This window comes from Triticum dicoccoides, chromosome 6B, assembly GCF_002162155.2.
Source record: "Triticum dicoccoides isolate Atlit2015 ecotype Zavitan chromosome 6B, WEW_v2.0, whole genome shotgun sequence".
Classification (NCBI taxonomy): Eukaryota; Viridiplantae; Streptophyta; class Magnoliopsida; order Poales; family Poaceae; genus Triticum; species Triticum dicoccoides.
This window is the reverse complement of record NC_041391.1, coordinates 64,073,243-64,092,522: the sequence shown is the minus strand read 5'-3', so window position 1 is coordinate 64,092,522 and position 19,280 is coordinate 64,073,243.

The window sequence follows — 19,280 nt, the reverse complement described above, 5'->3', positions numbered from 1 at the left end:
GTTGATGCTCGGGACCACAGGTGAACGACTTGGAGCGTGGTGGCTCACCAGTTGCCACAGATCGAGTAGCCACGTTTAAAATATCGTTTTTTTAGCGGGGTTAAGAGTTCCGATTTTCAATGGCACGTTATAAGTAGTAAGTAGTTTTTAGAACGATTGGTATGGAGCAAAAATGGAATTCAGAGTACTACGTACCTCCTTGGCGTATGGTTGTATGGGTTTATGTTACGAGATGTTGAACCTGGTAGTTCTAGGGAAAATACTATGGTTTCGATTTGGATGCTGGTTTTCAGTAATCATAAGGGGAAACCCTTCTTTGATTAAAAAAAACTACTACCTCCATTCTGACTAGTCCCCATCGTACTTTGGGTCAAAGTTTGTCCACGAATTTTACTTGTAAAATGTGAATGGAAAACAAGATTTTGTTATACCCAAACAAAAAAGGACTGGAGGGAGTGATTGCTCTGACATGGACGCGACCTCTCATAGCGCAGGCATTGAACCGACGCGCCGGCCAAGAGGGCCGCACTTGCTGCAGGCCCGGCTGAGCACGCCTCCTCGCTATGTGCAACCAGCTTAAGACTGCCCCGCCTGCCTTCATTGAATCCGCGCGTGTGCCGGCAACACGTCCTTCCGCGAGCCGGCAGGCATTTTAGAACACAAAAAATGACTAAAATATAATTAATTCATGCATGGTCTTGACTTGCTGTGCTCGCACTGGTAGCAGGAACTAGTAGAAGTTTTTCTTTATTTATAACTCTCCTCACATTTTTTTGGCTTTGAAGTGAATCATGGTTGTGGACATTATGTATGAATGTGCAGATATCTGTGAACATGAGTTTGATGTGGAAGATGAACTTGGAATGTCGGGCTTGCGCGTGAACTATACCATGTCCAATGCTTCGTCTGTTATTGTTTGGAAACTAATTGTTGTTATTACATGACCTGAAAAATAATAATTTGTGCCACATCAGTAGATGCACAGATATCACAATAGGCATGTTGACTAGATAAACATTTGAACCTAGGTATTATGAAGGAAATTTTGTATTGACAACAATTTTAGATAGCAGGAGACGCCTAGCCTGCTCTGCCTCTGCTAGCTTATTTCTGGCTTCTTCCATCTCTTCTTTGGCTTGGGTGAAGAGAGCATCTGGTTGCTCTTTTCGCTTCTTCAGGAACTCAGCTACATTCTCAAGGGCTGCTACACGCTTTCTTTCAGCCTTCACTAATGCTATGAGGACATGAACAGCTGACGACTCCACTGGGCTTGTGTGTAATCTAGCATCATCTGGGAATTTGCACCTTGTGTCTAATCTAGCATCATTAGGGAACTGGCACCTTGTGTGTAATCCAGCCTCATTTTGGAAACATGATCTCGATGTTGACCATACTTCCCTCCTCGCAGGAACTGCATCCTGACATGAAGTTACTTCTTTTTTAGATCAATACTCAGAGAAACCTAGATCCATTTAGTAGAAGCCAGATAAAGAGAACTCGGAGAAGTGAATTCAAAAGGAAAAGAAATATAAAAACAGACTACAAGGTGAGAAAACCCACTTCCTACATCAAGTTAAAAACGAAAGGATTAGGATGATTAAGACTCTTCTTATTACACATCGAAGAACACCATGCTTAAGAGAAACAGAAACTACAACATATACACATCGAAGAACACGAGGCTAAACGAAAGTAATTGAAAGGGTGTTACTTACCAAAGCTCGTTTTACAGGTTCGGTGCAGCTCCTCTTTAACTTGCGACGCTCCTTGAAGATGTCCCGAATATCCCGTGTTTGGTCTTCATTGCTCCTCTGCATGTTCACACTCGTGGTTTTAAAATCTCAACATGGCAAGAAAAATACTACTAGTAATACTCGCGCATCTTGTGGGCAACATTAAAGCACTCGTCTGCCATGTTAGAGCATCTCCAATAGAATCGCAACGTGCGGCACTTTAAAAAAGCGTTTACAGTGCTGAGATCGAGAAGTAGATACTAGGGAGTAGAGGATAGTTCTCAGCATAGATAGATAAAAAAGACACCCATACCCCTCTCCAGATTTGCAAATAAGGCCTTCCCTCGTTCATCCTTTTCTACCACAAGATAAACTACTCATACAAATGCATCTTGATGCGTGCAACGCATGGGCATCTTGCTAGTTCTAAAAACCTTTCCATCATTTGCCACACTGCTGGTTGCAGATGAAAAACCTAACCAAGCACAGCGCGATACATGAGCGACGCACAATTACAAGCTGATATTCTGTTGGACAATGGAGGCTATAACCAATTACTTTTACGGGAACAATAGCACCTAGGAAAATTGAAGGGTAGGTATGAACAAAATTGGAACTGTACATGTACTTCTAAGTGATTCAATACACACATTACCAATCGAGGAGGAGAACGATGGTCGTGTCGGCCTCTGTGAGTCATGGTCGGCAACAGAAGTCAGTTCATTGTCCACGACGGTGGTACTTCTGCGCTTGGTGTCGGCTTCCGGGAAGCAGATCCGAGACCGTGGGAGACGATGCTGGGGAAGAGGCTCCGTCTACGATGACGACGGTCGACCTGCTCCAGTGCGGCGTACGAGGTCATCGATGAGGCAGATGCACTGCGGTGGATGAGTGCGTCGATGTAAAGGGGAGGAGCACGAAGGCTGCGGTGCCGTGGAGAAGTCTATTTTGCGGTGGGGATAGAAAATGGGGAGTATTCAGGTGTACTACTCTGGGTGCCGGGGTGGGGCTGGTTGGGTAGGGTGAACCTGAAGTTACGAAAACAGCCCCCTACCAAGCGTCGTCCGTAGGCCTGTTCCGAAGGCTATGATGGTAACTTCCCACTGCTCGAATCAGGGTCGCGGGAGATTTTCCCGCCGACCTCAAAATTTTGTGACACTGGACTCCCCGTGTGGCGTGTTGAGTGATTCGGCTAAGCAACTAGCAAGTAGTAGTAGTAAACTCTGCATATTAGGTTTGACCGAAGTCAAACTTCCTAAAGTTTGACCAAGTTTATATAAAAATATAAACATTTACCATAACAAATATGTATGATGTGGAAGTACATTCAATAATGAATCTAATGGTATTTATTTGTTATTGTATATGTTAATATTTTTTGTTATAAGCTTTCTGAGAGTTTACAAAACTTGACTTTGACCAATGCTAATATGCGGACTAAAATAAAAATGGAGGGAGTACACATTTGTTTTCTTAGTTTGTAGTGAACTAATCATTTGTTGAAATTGTGAAATAAATATATTAGGCTATTGACTTCGAATGTAATGGTCTATACAATTCAATAGTTACAATCATTATCGAATCCCAAGATGTATACAAGGTCTATAGTACCTCACAACTTTCTCAAACTCACATAATCCCAGTCAAATGAGAATCTAAATGCATTTCATAGTTATTACTTTGTAGGATGCAACAAAAACAACCAAAACTCTACATCAACCATTATAGAAGCAACATTTTGACATATCCCATTGTGTGAATGAAACGTGCAGAGAGAGCTTTTGAAGATGGAGCAGATAGGGCGGGAAAGATTGTATGTATGTGGACGAGAGAGTAGGAGACAAACCTAAGGAGACAGAGAGAGAGAGAGAAAGAGAAAGAGAGAGGAAGAAGTTAGGTCTGTGAGAAAGATGGAGACATGTAATATACGCGATTCTGTATACGTGGAAGGAGAAGAGACAACATGTTTGATGAGAGAGCTGGAAAAACATGGACGAGATGGGAAGGATCTCATGGGTTGAGGGATTGACAATTTTGCGCTGGGGAGAGAGGGATTGGTAATTTTGTGCAAGAGAGAGAGAGAGGGTGGGGGGAGGAGTCAGTCAGCCGTCGTCACATCACCCTGCTTCCAAATGACCCCGCATTCTCTAGCACAGTGTGGTCGCCGTCTTCGATCTGCTCGATGCCCTCTTTGAATATTGAGGTGTTGTGCATGTTGGGTTGCAAAGAAGAACAAGCGAGAGTGGTCGCCGTATAACCTTGGATGGGGATGAATTGTGTGCTCGGGGGAGTGTGTGTGTGTTGTGCTGCGCACGCGCGCGTGTGTGTGTGTGTGTGTCAGATATTGAGCAAAAACAAACCTAAGGATAGAAATGGGTATTCACGAAGAGATTGTGCGGGCCTTGAGGTGGGCAGGGGCCGAGTGAGGGTGTCAAAATGTGCGCGTTGATGCATATGTTGCATGCGATCATGCGAGGGACGGACGAATCGAGAGAGATGGTTGTTGTGTTACGGATGCTCCTCTCTCTCTCTCTGTCTCTCTGTCTCTCTCTCTCTCTCTGTCACACACACACACACACAAGTAAACTAGAAGACCGTTCTCTCATGCATACACAACGTATCGGCATCTGTCTATGTCTCACTCATGCATGTTCATTTGCACATTCATACCTCTCTATGTCTGTATCACACGCACACCGTCTCCACATTGCCCTTCCGCCACAACACACATATGGACACATACACACGTTCTCTCACAGTCACACACACAAAATAAGTATTAAAAAAAACTAGGGCGCACCTAAAACTTCCAAATCCAAATAAACACAAACTGGAGCTAAATTCAAATATATGGAAATATTGCAGCGTCAAGAACTTTCCCAGGAAAAAAAATTGAGTAATATTCGAGGATTGTTTTCACACACACAAAAAGGTTCGGTGGATGTCCTTCAAGCGCGACACAGTGACGCACCGTTCGATCGACCGCGCGGCCGCGGTTCACGCGCTTGCACAGGATTCTGTATCGTGGCTGTGGTACTAACTTCAGTTTTTTTTAATAAAAGCGCTGCCTAAGTCTAATGTTTACATGTACTAGTACGGTTTTCTTTTAAGTTTGACCAACCTCATATAAAACTAAAGTAAGCTCCCATATGCGCACTCATCAATTTTCCGCCGCCGCCGTTGCGCATGCCGACGCCCGCCTGCTCCGGCCAACAATTTCTCGCCCATCACCGCCGTGTCGCCGCCATCCCTGTGCCATGAAGCTGAAGGCTCGCCCGCTCACGTCGTCTGCGGTCCCTCCTCGCCATGCCGCCGCGCTACCAAGCACGCGAGCAACTGGTGGAGCCGCATCTATGCACACAGCATATGAAGAGGAGGACGAGCGCGTGCTCCAGCATGCCGGCGAGGAGGAACTAGCGTGTCATTGTCGTCTCCGCCCACGCGGAGGAGGCACGCATGGTGGCTGTCGCGGCGGAAGCCGGTCGCGCGCGCATCGAGCCGGCAAACCAGGTGCGGACGCGGAATCTACCTTCAAGACCTTGAATGCCACGTGGATCCTGCAATCTGAAGGAGCAATTTGGGTCAGTCGACTCATGTGAGCCGTTTGATTCAACATGGATGGCTAGAAGGGCTTCTTCCACCTCTTCTTCCGTCTTCTTCCTTCGCTCCGTCGAACTTCTTTCACAAATCGACTGACCCAAATTATACTACTAGTACGAACGTATTAAGTACAGTAGGAACACGAAGGTACGAGCAGTAGTACCAACTGCAAGAAGAACAGTAGTAAGACATAGTACTAGTAATACTCTACGTACTAAAGAGTTCAAATAACGAGAAATAACATAAACATAGTTCTGCTGGGGCCTCAGCACAACACACCCTTGAAAATAAACTAAGCAACTAGTCCGCTTGACACTACAGTACAGCTAGCATGAGCGATGGCACTGCCACCTACTCGGAGTCCGAGTCCACGTCCTCGACTTCGTCCTCGTCCCTCTTCCTCTTCCTCTTCACTGACGCTTCTTTGCATGAACCGGACACTGGGCTCTGCTTCTTCATACAACCCATGTAGATATTTAAACAAAGGTAGGCATCCATTGCTGCGTACAGGATGTGATCTTCATCTAATGTCTTCAACACCCATGCATGATGAAACTCGTGATGAGGTTTCTTCAGTTTAGCGTACGAAGGATCAATCATGGCTGCTGCCAGGGTCAACATTGAAGGTTGAGAGGAGGACACCAGGCTTTCCTTCTGGAGATCGAAGGGCTGCCCTACAACGAGACCTATCCAACGCAGGACATCCCTGTCGTTCTTAAAGCCTACAGTAACGAATTTCACTCTTTTGTCCTTGAGGAAGTTCTTAAAATCTTGACACTCAATGTCGGCATGGCATATGTGGTAGACCAAGCAAACGTTATGTACGCAAACCTAGATCACGGCGGGCTTCTTCCTCTCTTCGTCCTTTAGATCCTTCTCTCGTCCCAGGACTGTGGTGTACTCAACATCTAGCCCAGCGACCCACTCATCCGTTGAACTGTTGAACATGCGTAGGAAGTGAGCAAGCCATGCTTTCACCGTCGTGGATTCATGTGTGTAGATGACGATGAACTGATCGCCGGGGATGGCTCTAACCTGGTACTCAGCGGCGACCATGGAGATTTGGGAGGCCATGGATTTTGGAGGAGGGTTAGGAGAAGTTGAACTGTTGTACCTCGCAAAAACTGGGAGTGAACTAATGTGAAAGGACGGGACGACTCGGAGTGAACTGTTGTGAGGTAGAAGACGGGGACGAGTAGGGCGTGCGAATGGCGTGGTGTTGCTGGCTTGCCTAGTGGATAAACGGATGCAAGCCCCCAAAGCGTTCTCGAGAACTATGCGGGACCCACTAGATGTCATGTCTACTAGACCCATATCGTAGGCCCGACGGTATAGCTTCTGCCTGTTCGCACGCCATGCCGGCGCGTGGATGTAACTTCACTTAATTCCGTCAACCGTCCCCCTCCCACAACCTTCGGCTCCCTCGCGAGGTCGCGCCCTTTGAGACTTTGACCGGCTATAAATGAGCAATTTTTTTGCCTACTCCGCATGCATGATACTCCCTCTGGCCCTTTTTACTCCCATCAACTGTTTGCAAAGTGTTTGACCAAATATATACTTTTTTTGAACACCACCTTATATTAATTAACGAGTACACTCATTCGATACAATATTCACCACACAGGGCAGTATGTTATTTACAAGAATACCATCTAATCTATTGTCAAAGCTATACTTAGCGATTAAGTGTGCCACCTTATTGGCCGAACGTCTAATCTTTGAAAATTGAAGATTGTTGATCAACTTCGAGATGCTCAACGCTTTCATCTTTAGATCACACATAGCAGACCTGTCATAGTCCCTCGATGCAAGAGACGCTACCACAAAAGCGCAATCAGTCTCTAAAATTACAGGATTATGAAGAGAAATACCTATGTAGAGACCGGCAATGCAAGCCCTAAGCTCCGCTTCCTCCACGCTTTGACATGCATCAATGAAATCCCACGACCAAATTTATACTAAAAATATCAATATCTACAATACTGATTATAATGAGTATAAGAACTATGTTTTATAATGAGTGTAAAAATATTGATTTGACATTGTGAATGTTGACACTCCCTCCGTCTAGGTGAGTAAGTCATCTTAGGCTGTGCACCGTGACCAAGGAGGAGGGGAAAACGACAGACATTAATGTTTATTTGCTAATTAAATAGTATTGCATGCAATGAACTAACCACTTCATGTCATGTTTGATAGTCTGAGGTCATTAAAAGCATGCACACCCTCATCTCTTATTGGTTGATATGTCAAGAAACAAGAAACGAGGTAGAAGTTAATGCACCGCGCCTACGTGTTTTGTGATTATTTGGTTTTCGTAAGATGACTTACACACCTAGCTATTAGAGTACCACTACCTCCCTTCTAGTTTAAAGGGCTCGACTCAAAATTTCACCTACTCTTAGCAACATAGTAGAGGCGGTGGAATAGTGTTTGAAGTCTGCAAAAGTACTCAACTAATGCTGTTCTTCACAAAAAAATGTGTTTACCAATGCATGCATGAACACTAGTTACTCTAACTCCCCCCTCTTCTTTAATTCTTTGCCACATCAGCATGTTTGCTATTCCCGTGTGCATGATACCAGCTAAGATACCACCATGATGGCCAACCTTAATCATTGCATGCAATAATTTAGTGCACCTTGAAATATGAACATGTGTGGGGCGTGTATGTTTTTAATGACTTGAGACTATACCTAGCCCGGCATGCAAGATGACTTATTATGCACCGTTCCCCATACCTGCAGGAAGCCCGTTTGTCTCCAAATCTTTTCCTCTCCATGTGTGGAAACAATATGCCTACCAAACTCTCCTTCTCCCTCCGGCGGTCCCACCACTCCACCCCATGTGAAAAAATCTACATGCATGACTCTCCTCCCCCACGCTCGTCCAATCAGTTGTGACCAGCAATATTTCCACCCCTTCGCTCCCCCGTAATTTACTCCAACAAATATGCCCAAGTAGCTTTTACTTAACTTCACGTGCATTCGGTCACTGACATACGGGCCCAGCAGTGTACTAGCCCACATGTCAGTGACGCAACTGGACCTGCAGTTAAGTCAGTGCAGCTCAGTCCATATCTTACGTAGGTGTGCCATTTCTCGCTATAAATACTGCGCCTCCCACGACATCGCTATCTACTCCCCCTCACGTTCACGTTCATCGCTATCTCCTCCCCCTCCCTCTCACGTCGACCACCATGGCATAGCCCCTCTCAAGCTCTAGGAGCCCCTCGCTGCACCACGCGGACGGTCACGCATCGCCGTTTAGTTCCTTGCCGCCATTAGTCGAGGAGGACGCGTCGGCGTTCCGCTCCTTGCCGCTACGCGACGCATCGCCATTCCGTTCCTCGCCGCGACTAGTCGAGGAAGACGCGTCGGCGTTCCGCTCCTCGCCGCGACGCGACGCATCACCGTTCCGTTCCTCGCCGCCACTAGTCGAGGAGGACGCGTCGGTGTTCCGCTCCTCGCCGCGACGCGTCGAGGTGGACGCGTCGGCGTTCCCAATCTTGCCAGCACGCGTGTCGGAGGACGCGTCGGCTCCCCGCTACGAGGAGAATGCCTCGCCGCCCGCCGAGCCCCCGAGACTTGAGGAGCTTTGGAAAGAAATGGATGTTGCCTTGTGGGAGGCTTTGCCTCCGGCAGAGCGCGCCAAAATAGAGGCGGAGAAGAAGGCCGAGGAAGAGAAGCGCACCGCGCAACAAGCTTTCTGGGAGATCTATGTCGCGTCCGAGAGAGTCAAGCAATTGGTTCTTTGGCAGAAGGCTCGTGCGAGGGCCGTGAGGGTGGCGGAGGACGCTCGTGCCAATGCCTTGAGTGCAGTCGGGCCCAAGCGCCTCATCTACGCTTGGCGGTACGTGGACCGGGTGCATGCTTCCAGCCAGGAGGAGTACCTGTTGGCGCCGGATCACCACACCGGTGAGATCACGCTCGCCCACCGACAAGCCGCCACTCATCACCTCGCGAGTTGCGAGGCTGAGGAAGAGGCGTTGTGTCGGCACGCTGGGAAACAGCCACGCACCAGGGCACTCGTGGCGCGCCGCAAGCGCTCCTACAAGCGTTGTGGCTTTTAGGAGGAGTATAATTTTTGTTTCATAAGGCGATCTCATTAGTTTTGGGACGCAACTAATAAATCCTGAACGTTCAGGAATTTTTAGCGTCCTTAATTAAGTATGTAAAAGGGAAAGTTTGGAAACGTTGTGTATTATTACGCATTTTGCAAGTACGTGTATATAGCACAAACTTTACTATATACTATCGGACTACACGTCTCTTTTGATATATGCTTGCAGACTGTGCTACTTCCCCTGTCCAGGTGAATAAGTCATCTTTGGTTGTGCAGGGTGACCAAGAAGGAGGGAAGACTTGTACACCTAGATGGAGGGAGTACTACTATTAGTTATGTACGTGCAAATGCACGTTTTAACATTACGATGCGGTTTTTGTAAAAGTAGAAAAACAGCACTAGTCAAGCTTGTGAAACGATTCAATGCAAAACAAATGCAAAAATGCTCGTTTGATTGTTTACTTTTAGCTTCCTTCTCTGTGGTTATTTCTCTGTCGTACTTTGTACGGAGCATCTCAATGGTTGGAAAGGCATGCAAATTCCCAAACCGCTTCCTACACCCTGTATCGAATTTTTTGCCTAACAAGTTGTGCCGTGCAATTGGAATTCCAACTTGAGTACTACTACTAGTAGGAGTACCAGGGGCCAGTTAGTTTAGGCTTCTAGATTAGTAATCCCATAACTACTACCTCCGTCCTGGTTTATTGGTCCCCATTGTAATGTGTGTCAAATTTTGATCATAAATTTAACTAATGAAATGTTAGTGCATGTCATATGCACTACTCCATCCGTCTAGGTGAGTAAGTCATCTTAGGCTGTGCACCATGACCAAGGAGGAGGAGAAAACGAGAAACGTTAATGTTTATTTTCTAATTAATAGTATTGCATGCAATGAACTAAGCATTGCATGTCGTGTTTGATATCTCAAGTCATTAAAAGCATGCACACTCTTTATCTCTTATTGGTTGATATGTCAAGAAACAAGAAACGAGGTAGAAGTCAATGCACGACGGCTAAGTGTTTTGGGATTATTTGGTTTTCGTAAGATGACTTACACACCTAGATGCACCGTGCCTAAGTGTTTTGAGTAACATTTTATCAGTTAAATCTTTGGTCAAATTTTAGCACAAATTACAATGGTGAGGAATAAACCAGGACGGAGTAGTAGTTTAGAAGCCCAAATAAATGAGTGAGGCGCCTTATTGTTACTCTCCACTGTGACTAGTCTTGTGGGAAAAGCTGGGGAAGCCGCCAAAAGAACTGGCCCTAGGAGTAGTAGCTAGGGATCGAGTGTGGGAGATGAACCGTAGAAAGTAAATGTAGAGAGATGAAATGCAAAAAAGATGGAGGGATGTGATGGTTGCTTGTCCGTTTATTTTACCAGGCCATTTATTACTGGGAGTGGTTGGATTTTGTGATATGACGGCTTTACTGCTGCGCCACGAGCGGGGTGAGAGGTGAGACTCCCGTGCAGCGCCGCCCTCTACACTTGTACTACATCGGTCGTGGTTTATTAGTCCCCCATTGAATTTGACTTAAGATTTAACTAACAAAATGTTAGTGCATGTCAACAAAAACTATATCGTTGGATTAGTATTTGAACATAGTTTTGAATGATATAATTTTAGGTGACATGCATCAGTATTTATCGTACTATATATAATGTTAGTTCAATTTTTGGTCGTACTAATCTATAGTAGTAAGGTGCCCGTGCATTGCACCGAAGAGTGAAATGCATTGATCGGGGAGTTGTTTAATTTGACAAAGGATGCGGGGGTCATCTCATGTGTAACGGGTATCGATAGGTTTCTTCGGATATTATCTCATCTCTAGAGCTCACAAACATCCAGGTGAAATAGATAAAAAGGTATCTTTTGCAAACAAAAGCGTTCAACTGTTCAACCTGTATCTAAAACTTGTGATGAAATAACACTTATTGTGCTTTGCAAGAAATGATCTTTAAGAATTAGTTTTTGAGTATTGATTGTTATACATGTTGGCTACAGATGACATGGCACTTTCTTATAGTCAACAGTTGGCTATACTATTAAGTAATATTAACCATGCCCTTATACACCTAGATGGAGGGATTAAATCAGGATGACTTGCAAGGGGGCAGAGGAGATGTAAGAAATGGTTCATCGTAAGTCTTTCACCAATACTGTAGTAAAAATTCATACATGGAAGATTCTAGACTAAACCATAAACGGATACACTTTTATTCATGCGCGATACTCCAATAGAGCAAGATCATGTATGGAAGTCTCCACATGCTTAGACAACAGATTACATTGAGCGAAGACTAATGATCAACATTTAACTTGATAATGCGTATTTTTTTAGAAGAACAGGGAGGCTCCTCCCCAGTTCCATTATCAAATGAAACCCAAAGTGTCTTACATCAGCTCATTGAGAGGAGCAGTTCAAAGGAAGGACTGCCGCGAAAGCCACTCAAGTTTAACGACAAGCTTACAGAATCAAAAGCGGCAAAGACACGGGCCATAAGCGCCCACACACACACTACATGTTTTCTAAGTGCACTTGATAATGCGTATGTCCAGGTGAACCTCCTTGGAGTCCCCGTGCACCGAGTCGGCGGGTAAAGGATGGAACGGATGCCATGGGTTTTCCAAGTCCACATTGGCGGGATAGTCCCAGCTCCCCAGAGTCCAAGTCTGTCCGATGAGGCCGGTGTCGCCGCCCACGCGACCTAGAGGGGTAGTAACTTGGAACACGCACCCGTACATCTGCCTCGTGTCAGTGTCAGCGTCAGCAGCGACACCCCTGGCACACATTATAGAGACGGGGCGGCGGCCTGCATGGGCCTCGCCGGTGCCCATGATCAAGAGGAAGACGCTGTCGTCCTCCTTCGAGACTAGCAGGCGACGGTGATCCTCCAGCGACTCCGGCATGGTGAACCGGTAGCACGTGTCATACTTGATGTTCCCCGCCAAGGGCCAGCAGTGACCGCTGCATGTATCCGTGAGGTGATGCACCATGTCCGCCGGCGAGCCACAAAACGGCATCGGGCACTCATAGCAGTGGGCGAAGGGCTCCTTGGAGGCATCGACCAGGCCGTCCATGAAACGGGAGTGGCTGTGGGGGCGTTGCGCCAGTTGAATATATGAGCAAGTTACTACGAGATTTAATCCGAATAAGCACAAAATAAATCATGATGGCTACAACAGAGATGAAATTAATCATATGGACTAGCATAGTAGTAGGATACAGAGTAGAAACATGAATTCTACCACGATTTCGAACAGGAAGGACAGAAACACATACGGTGCAACGGGAGCAGCACCGTTGGCGTTGAGGTTGTCGCCCATGTCATTGAGGAAGAGGTTGCCGAGGTCGGGGTAGAAGTCGTTGTTGGTGAAGTCGTGGCTGCCAGCAGTCGCGAGAGTGCGCTCCCCAGATTTCAACAGCGCCCGCCGAATGGAGCGCAGGAGGGAGTGGCTGTAGAGGACGTTGCGGCCGCCGAATGGAGTACAGGAGTAGCACACGAAGCAGTAGATGGTGTCCTTACTAGTACTCCCTAGTCTCTATCTATCTATATCTATATATATCTACTCTTATAGAAAACCGAGTTGGTGATGATGGTATGCCTGCCATCTTGTAATATAGATCATCCGATCTATATCTGATGGATAGAAAGCCAACTATGAAAATTTTACAAAAGATACCCGCACCTCTCTCCACATTTACAGATAAGGCCTTACCTCGTGCTCCTCCCTATGTCTATCTCTACTACTTTTTTTATAACAAATCAAATAGTGCTGCGCCGTCCGTTGCACGCCCGGCTGAACACGCCTCCTCGCCTCCATCATCACCAACTGAGTCTTTTATAGGAGTAGGAGTAGAGAAAAAACCGAGTTGGTGATGATGGTGTGCCGTGCAATGCACGGACGTCTTGCTATTTTTTTGCATATAAGTCCAAACACCACGTAGACACGGTCTTTGAGCACGGTTCGTAGTCATTCCACGATCGGGCATTGAAGTTTGTAACTATTTTAGATTAGAATATACTACTCCTCCGGTGCTACTAGTAGAGCAGAGTCCTACTCTACGACTCTACTCTAGCAAGCTAGTGCATGGTACTGTAGTAGGTACTGTAGGGAGTACTAGTACTGCGATCACTCAAGCAAGTTATCTGGCATCGATATGACCCTACGCTGCTGGTATGTGTCTCGTATGTCAAGCGGCGTGCTGTAGTCATCATCACCTGTCCACTTCCCGCAGCACATATTCGCTTCTCCATCTTTGTCCGCACATAATCTCATCCAAGCTTCCATCCCCGCTAAGGTGCCTCCCCCCCCTCATCCGAAACCCAAGCACTAACAATGGCATAACCGAGCAGCGTGCGCCGAAAGAGTGGCTGGAATTCGCTCCCCACAGAGGTAATCAAACTCATTGCGCATGTGGACAATCTCAGTACCATGCCGCTCGCCACGTGCTCGTCGGGGCTCTACCGTTTACTCAAATCCCTTAGGCCAAAGCTTTTTAAGCCAGATCCTTGCTTGCTGATGCCGCCTGATCTTCAGAAACGGCGTCTCATGCAACACAACGATCGTAGGGTGGCGAGCATCAACCCCCTTCACTGCGATCTGATCCCCGTCAGCCGCAACTACATTAACGGTATGTAGTGGGTCGGCATGAACACGTCTTGGATGGTGCTCGTCGACGGTCGCGGCAGCTGGATGCTCGTGGAGGTCTACACCCGGCGATTGATTCCCCTTCCTTCGATTAACACTGCACTGCTTTGGCACCGCGGCCCAGAATAGTCGGAATCTTACAGTAGCCAACATGATACCAAGTTTGATTTGCTCAAGGTTGTAATCTGCCAAGTGCCCACAAGATTTGCGAATTATAAAGATTTCAGGCTAATTGCGTTCTTCAACCGCGGTCTCGCCTATCTGACAGGTCACTGCGATAAGTGGATAAATCTGCACGTCCATCGCAGGATCATAAATCCTCCATGGTTCTCTGATGCCATTGAACACAAGGGCTTCATTTACGCTGTCGACTCCTTCTATGGTTGGACGTATTGCTGGCCTACTCCATTCATCGCTACAAACGGCTGTTACAGCAGTATGTTACTTTCCTATGGTATCATGATGGCTTGCTTATATTACTGTCAACATTTACTGAAAAAATATTCATGCTCATAACATGCTGTTCTTAAGATTGACTAAATCAAGAGCCCTTTTTTATTTGACTCCAACTTGATATGATGCTGTAGGCCGCTTGGTGTCGCTACCCTTCCTAATCCCAGAACCTTTCAAAGAAAAACAACATGGCAGTTGCAGGTGGTTCCTGGCTCGATCAGACGACAATGAAAGATTGATGATCGTTCGCACGTACCGGACGTGTTGTTTTGCGGAATACAATCACATTCACTACATGGTCTTTGAGCAGGATCCCAGCTTCTCTGGGCCTTCAGGAATTTTTGACTGGAGGCCGGTAAGTAGCCTTGGTACACACTCTGTGTTTGTCGAACTGAGTTATCCGATTAACTAGGAGATAACCGATGACAAGGATCATGATGGCAGCGCGGTTTCGTTCATCAGGCAAAACTGTGTGTACACAGCATACCATGCGTCTCTGCATGCACCATACCCTGATATGTGCCACCAAGCTCTGCAGCCCAAAGTAGGAGAGAGGGTCGCAAGTATCAGACTTCGACCTGCTGGCTGGAGTTTCCCCCGTCAGGCACCCATCTGGTTCAAGCCGTCAGCCAATCTCCACAGCTTAATAAATAGTAACGTCTAACTGAGCCAGTTAGCTAGATGCGTACACTTGGTGTAGTAGGATCTTTATTTAGTTTGATGCATACACTTGTTCTTTTTTGGTAGCCCTTTTGTAATGATGGCTGATGTTTGGTATGAAAGAGAGAGTTGCGTCTTCACTCTTCTAGCCTGCTTACTGCTTCTGTTGCACCCCCAGCCCTGGTTGCTGCTGCTGTTTCAATGTACAATCAGTAGTATATTTCGTCTGTTGGTTGAATAAATGTGTTGTTGGAACGACAAACACAATGTTTTGGAAGTCGTTGCACGGTTCGATCCTTTAGTGCCCCGTACCGTACGTAGCTCATACTATTTTTCGTATGGAACACATTTTCCACTTGTTGATAACATGCAGCCCACTGATGAAGGCTCAATAGAGAAGCCCATAATTAACTGGAAGGGAGGCTCTCACATGAATCCGTCCCAGGTACATGCTCATGGTCCCCTGAACATAAATAAGTAAATAAATAAATAAAGCTAAATGCTCATGCACCAGTTCTTTGGGAAAATAGGTAGCCCAGTATTTCTTTTTGAAGAATACCCAAGCTAGGCCTATTTGTTTTCTCCGAATTACTGGGCTGCAAATCTTTCAAGACGATGCATTCCGTCCTGGCCAAAGAGTATGGTCAATGTCTGTTAAAAGTAATATCAAAAGGGGTTGAAAATTCCGAAAAATTTATAGCAACTGGGATATTAGTTTTTTTGAATTTTGTTCTTCACTGATATCTTATATGTATTTCATTGGATTTAACATGACATAGTACTAATTTATTTTTAAATTTGTTTTAGTATGGCTATTTATTTTTGGATTAAGAATATTTCGTTCCCTAGCAAAAATTTCCCACATATTTAGTTAATTTTTTGACCCTGGTACTGACCAGAAAATGGCCGGCAATTCTAAAAATGGAAAACAGGCGGCTGACTTGTTTACGCAAGGCTTTGTCAGTGAACACACGATTCTAGCCGCCGTGCTTCTTCAATCTCTGATCTTCCTGCTCCAGCCGCCTAAACCAGCGCCGGCGGGACTGCCTGCTCCTTCCTCTTGTGGCCCGATGTGATGCCGCGCAGGCTTCCCCGGCCCACCCTACTCCATCCGCTGACTTGGCCGCACACAATCAACTGCCTCCTTATTACGCGAAAAAATGATTCCTCCCACTAACATCTGGGGCGCACCGGTTGGGACGCTGACCTGTGGGCCTACTACGTTGACGCGTATGCAGGGCTTGTCAACTTAGTCAACAAACAATTCTAGAAGTAGTAACCGTTGGATTTGAATCGAACGGTCCTGCTGCTTCTTCAATCGCTGCTCTTCTTGCACCAGCCGCCCAAACCAGCGTCGGGGAGACCGCCTGCTACTACCTCCAGTGGCCGGTTGTGCTGCCGTTGAGGCCTCATCGCCCCATACTACTCCCACCGCTAGCCAGGCCCTGCGGCGACGGCAACCTCACACCGCAACCGAACCAGTGAACCCTCGTACTCCTCTCCATGTGGCCATCCACTGCCGCGTCTTCCCCGGCTCCGCGTCGTCCCCTTCCTAGGCCTCGCCATCATCCACCGCCTTGGTGCTCTCGGCGTGGCGTGGCCAATGTGGTCAACGACATTCCATCGGAAGAGTACTGTACGTGGAGAGGCTGACAGCTGGGTCCACGGCCACAGCCCAGTTTTTTTGTGATTTGCCAAGTAAGTCGCTTTGTCAGGCCTGTTGGGCTGTAAATCTTTCAAGACGAGGAGAGCTTTCATTCGGCTGGCCGAGAAAATGGCCCATCAGTAATGAGAAATGGGCTGTACATTTTTAAAACACATCAAACCGGCAATTAGTTTCAAATATCTTTTTTTTTTCATTTTGAGATTCTAAATTACATTAATCTTTATGCGTGGAGAATTTGTTGGATTTTATATTGATATACATTTATTTTTAAAATCAGTTTGAATGTGAGTCGAAATTTCGGGATTAAAAACAGTTCGGACCGCACCGAAATATGCAAAATTTTGTATAAGTTTTTAACCGTGGCCACAATATGGGTTGTAATGCTAACAAAAAGAATATGGGCTCCAAAAAAACCTTAATAATTAGAAAATGGGATGTAAATTATTAAAAATAATGGAAGATGGGTTGTATGCTGTTTTCCGCAGATTTGAGTCTTTCCTAAAAAAAAGGTTGACGCACAAGCAGTGACTATTGGATGGCCATCCAACGGCCGTCGTGCTTCTTCAATCTCTGCTCTTCCTGCACCAGCCGCTCAAACAAGAGCCGGCGGGACTGCCTGCTCCCTCCTCCCCGCGTCCGGCTCTGACAGCTCGGACCCACCAGCTATATCTTCGTACGCAAGGAAGTGCCTCCTTATTATGCATAAAAAAATGAATACTCCCCCTGTTAGCTGGGACCCAGTATAGTGGCAGGCTGACTTGTGGGCCTACTAACTTGACGGGGACGGAGGGCTTTGTCAACTTAGTCAATATGCATGATTCTAGCTCTAGTGACTGTATGATGTCCATCCAACGGCCGTAGTGCTTCTTCAACCTCTGGTCTTCTTGCTCCAGCCGCCCAAACCAGCGTCGGTCGTGCCTCGTGCTCCTGCCTCCCGTGGCCGGCTACGATGCGGCGGAGGCCACACCGCCCCCTACTACTCCCACCGCTGGCCTGGCCATCCCTCTACTCACCCACACCCCCTGTTATTCTGCGACGACGGCAGCCTCACACCGCAGCGAACCAGTGAACCCTCGTACTCCTCTACGCGTGGGCATCCACTGCCGCGTCTTCCCCGACTCCGCGTCATCCCCTTCCTAAGCCTCACCGTCGTCCACCGCCCTGGTGCTCTCGGTGCGGCGTGGTCAACGTGGTCAAGGAACGACTTCCATCGGACGTGGACTGTACGTGGAGGGGCTGACAGCTGGGTCCACTGCCGCAGCAAGGAAGTGCCTCCTTATTACGTGCAAAATAATTATTCCTCCACCTGACAGCGGGGACCCACCGGACGGACCACCATATTTCACAAAAAAAACGTTTCCCCCTGACTGCTGGGACCCACCAGCTACACCTTCGCACGCAAGGAAGTGCGTCCGGGCAAAAAAAACGATTCGCCCCCCTGACTGTTGGGACCCACCAGCTACATCTTCGCACGCAAGGAAGTGCATCCGAGCAAAAAAAACCATTCGCCCCCCTTACGGCTGAGACCCACCAGCTACATCTTTGCACGCAAGGAAGTGCCTGACAGTCGGGACCCACCTGGTCGAAGCATACGTAGCATTGTCATTATGGTCGTGAACGTGTACATACATATATACTGGTGGATGTAGAGGCACGCACGTAGCATGTACACGTACGTACAACGGCGAGGGTGCAAGAAAGAAAATACGGCCACGTACGTACATACGGGCAGGGTCTCGAATGCCTACTCGCGCATACGTACATGGCTGGGTCGGAACGGAGAAACAACGTCTTTGTCGTGTTCATGGGGAGCCAACCGGCTTGGTCGGAACGGAATGCGTGGTCATGTTCATCGGGAGGGCTTGGACGGAACAGGCGATGGAAACAAGGTCTAGCATACCGCACAATAGAGGAAACAGACCTCCTATGTTCGGAACGGGGTCCTGTTGATTGGGAGGGGTGTGGCGTACCGCAAAATGGAGGAAATGGACCTCCTAGGGTCGAAACGGGGGTCCTATTGATCGGGAGGGGTGTGGCGTACCGCAAAACGGACGAAACGGACTTGTGTTGGAGTGCTACGGTCGAAATGGGGGCCCTATTGATCGGGAGGGGTGTGGCGTACCGCAAAACGGACGAAACGGACTTGTGTTGGGGCGCTACGGTCGAAACGGGGGTCCTGTTCATCAAGAGGGGTGTGGCGTACCACAAAACGGGACTCCACGGGATACTGTTCATCTCCACCGTCGACCTCCTCCAGCCTCCACGGGCTACCATCGACCTCCTCCAGCCTCCACGGGCTCCTGTTCATCCAGCCTCCACCGCGCTCTACTCCACCGGCTACTGTTCAACCACCCCTCCACGGGCACCCCTCCACCATCGACTGTTCATCCAGCCCTCCACACCACGGGGTCCTGTTCAACCACCCCTCCACGGCCACCCCTCCATCGT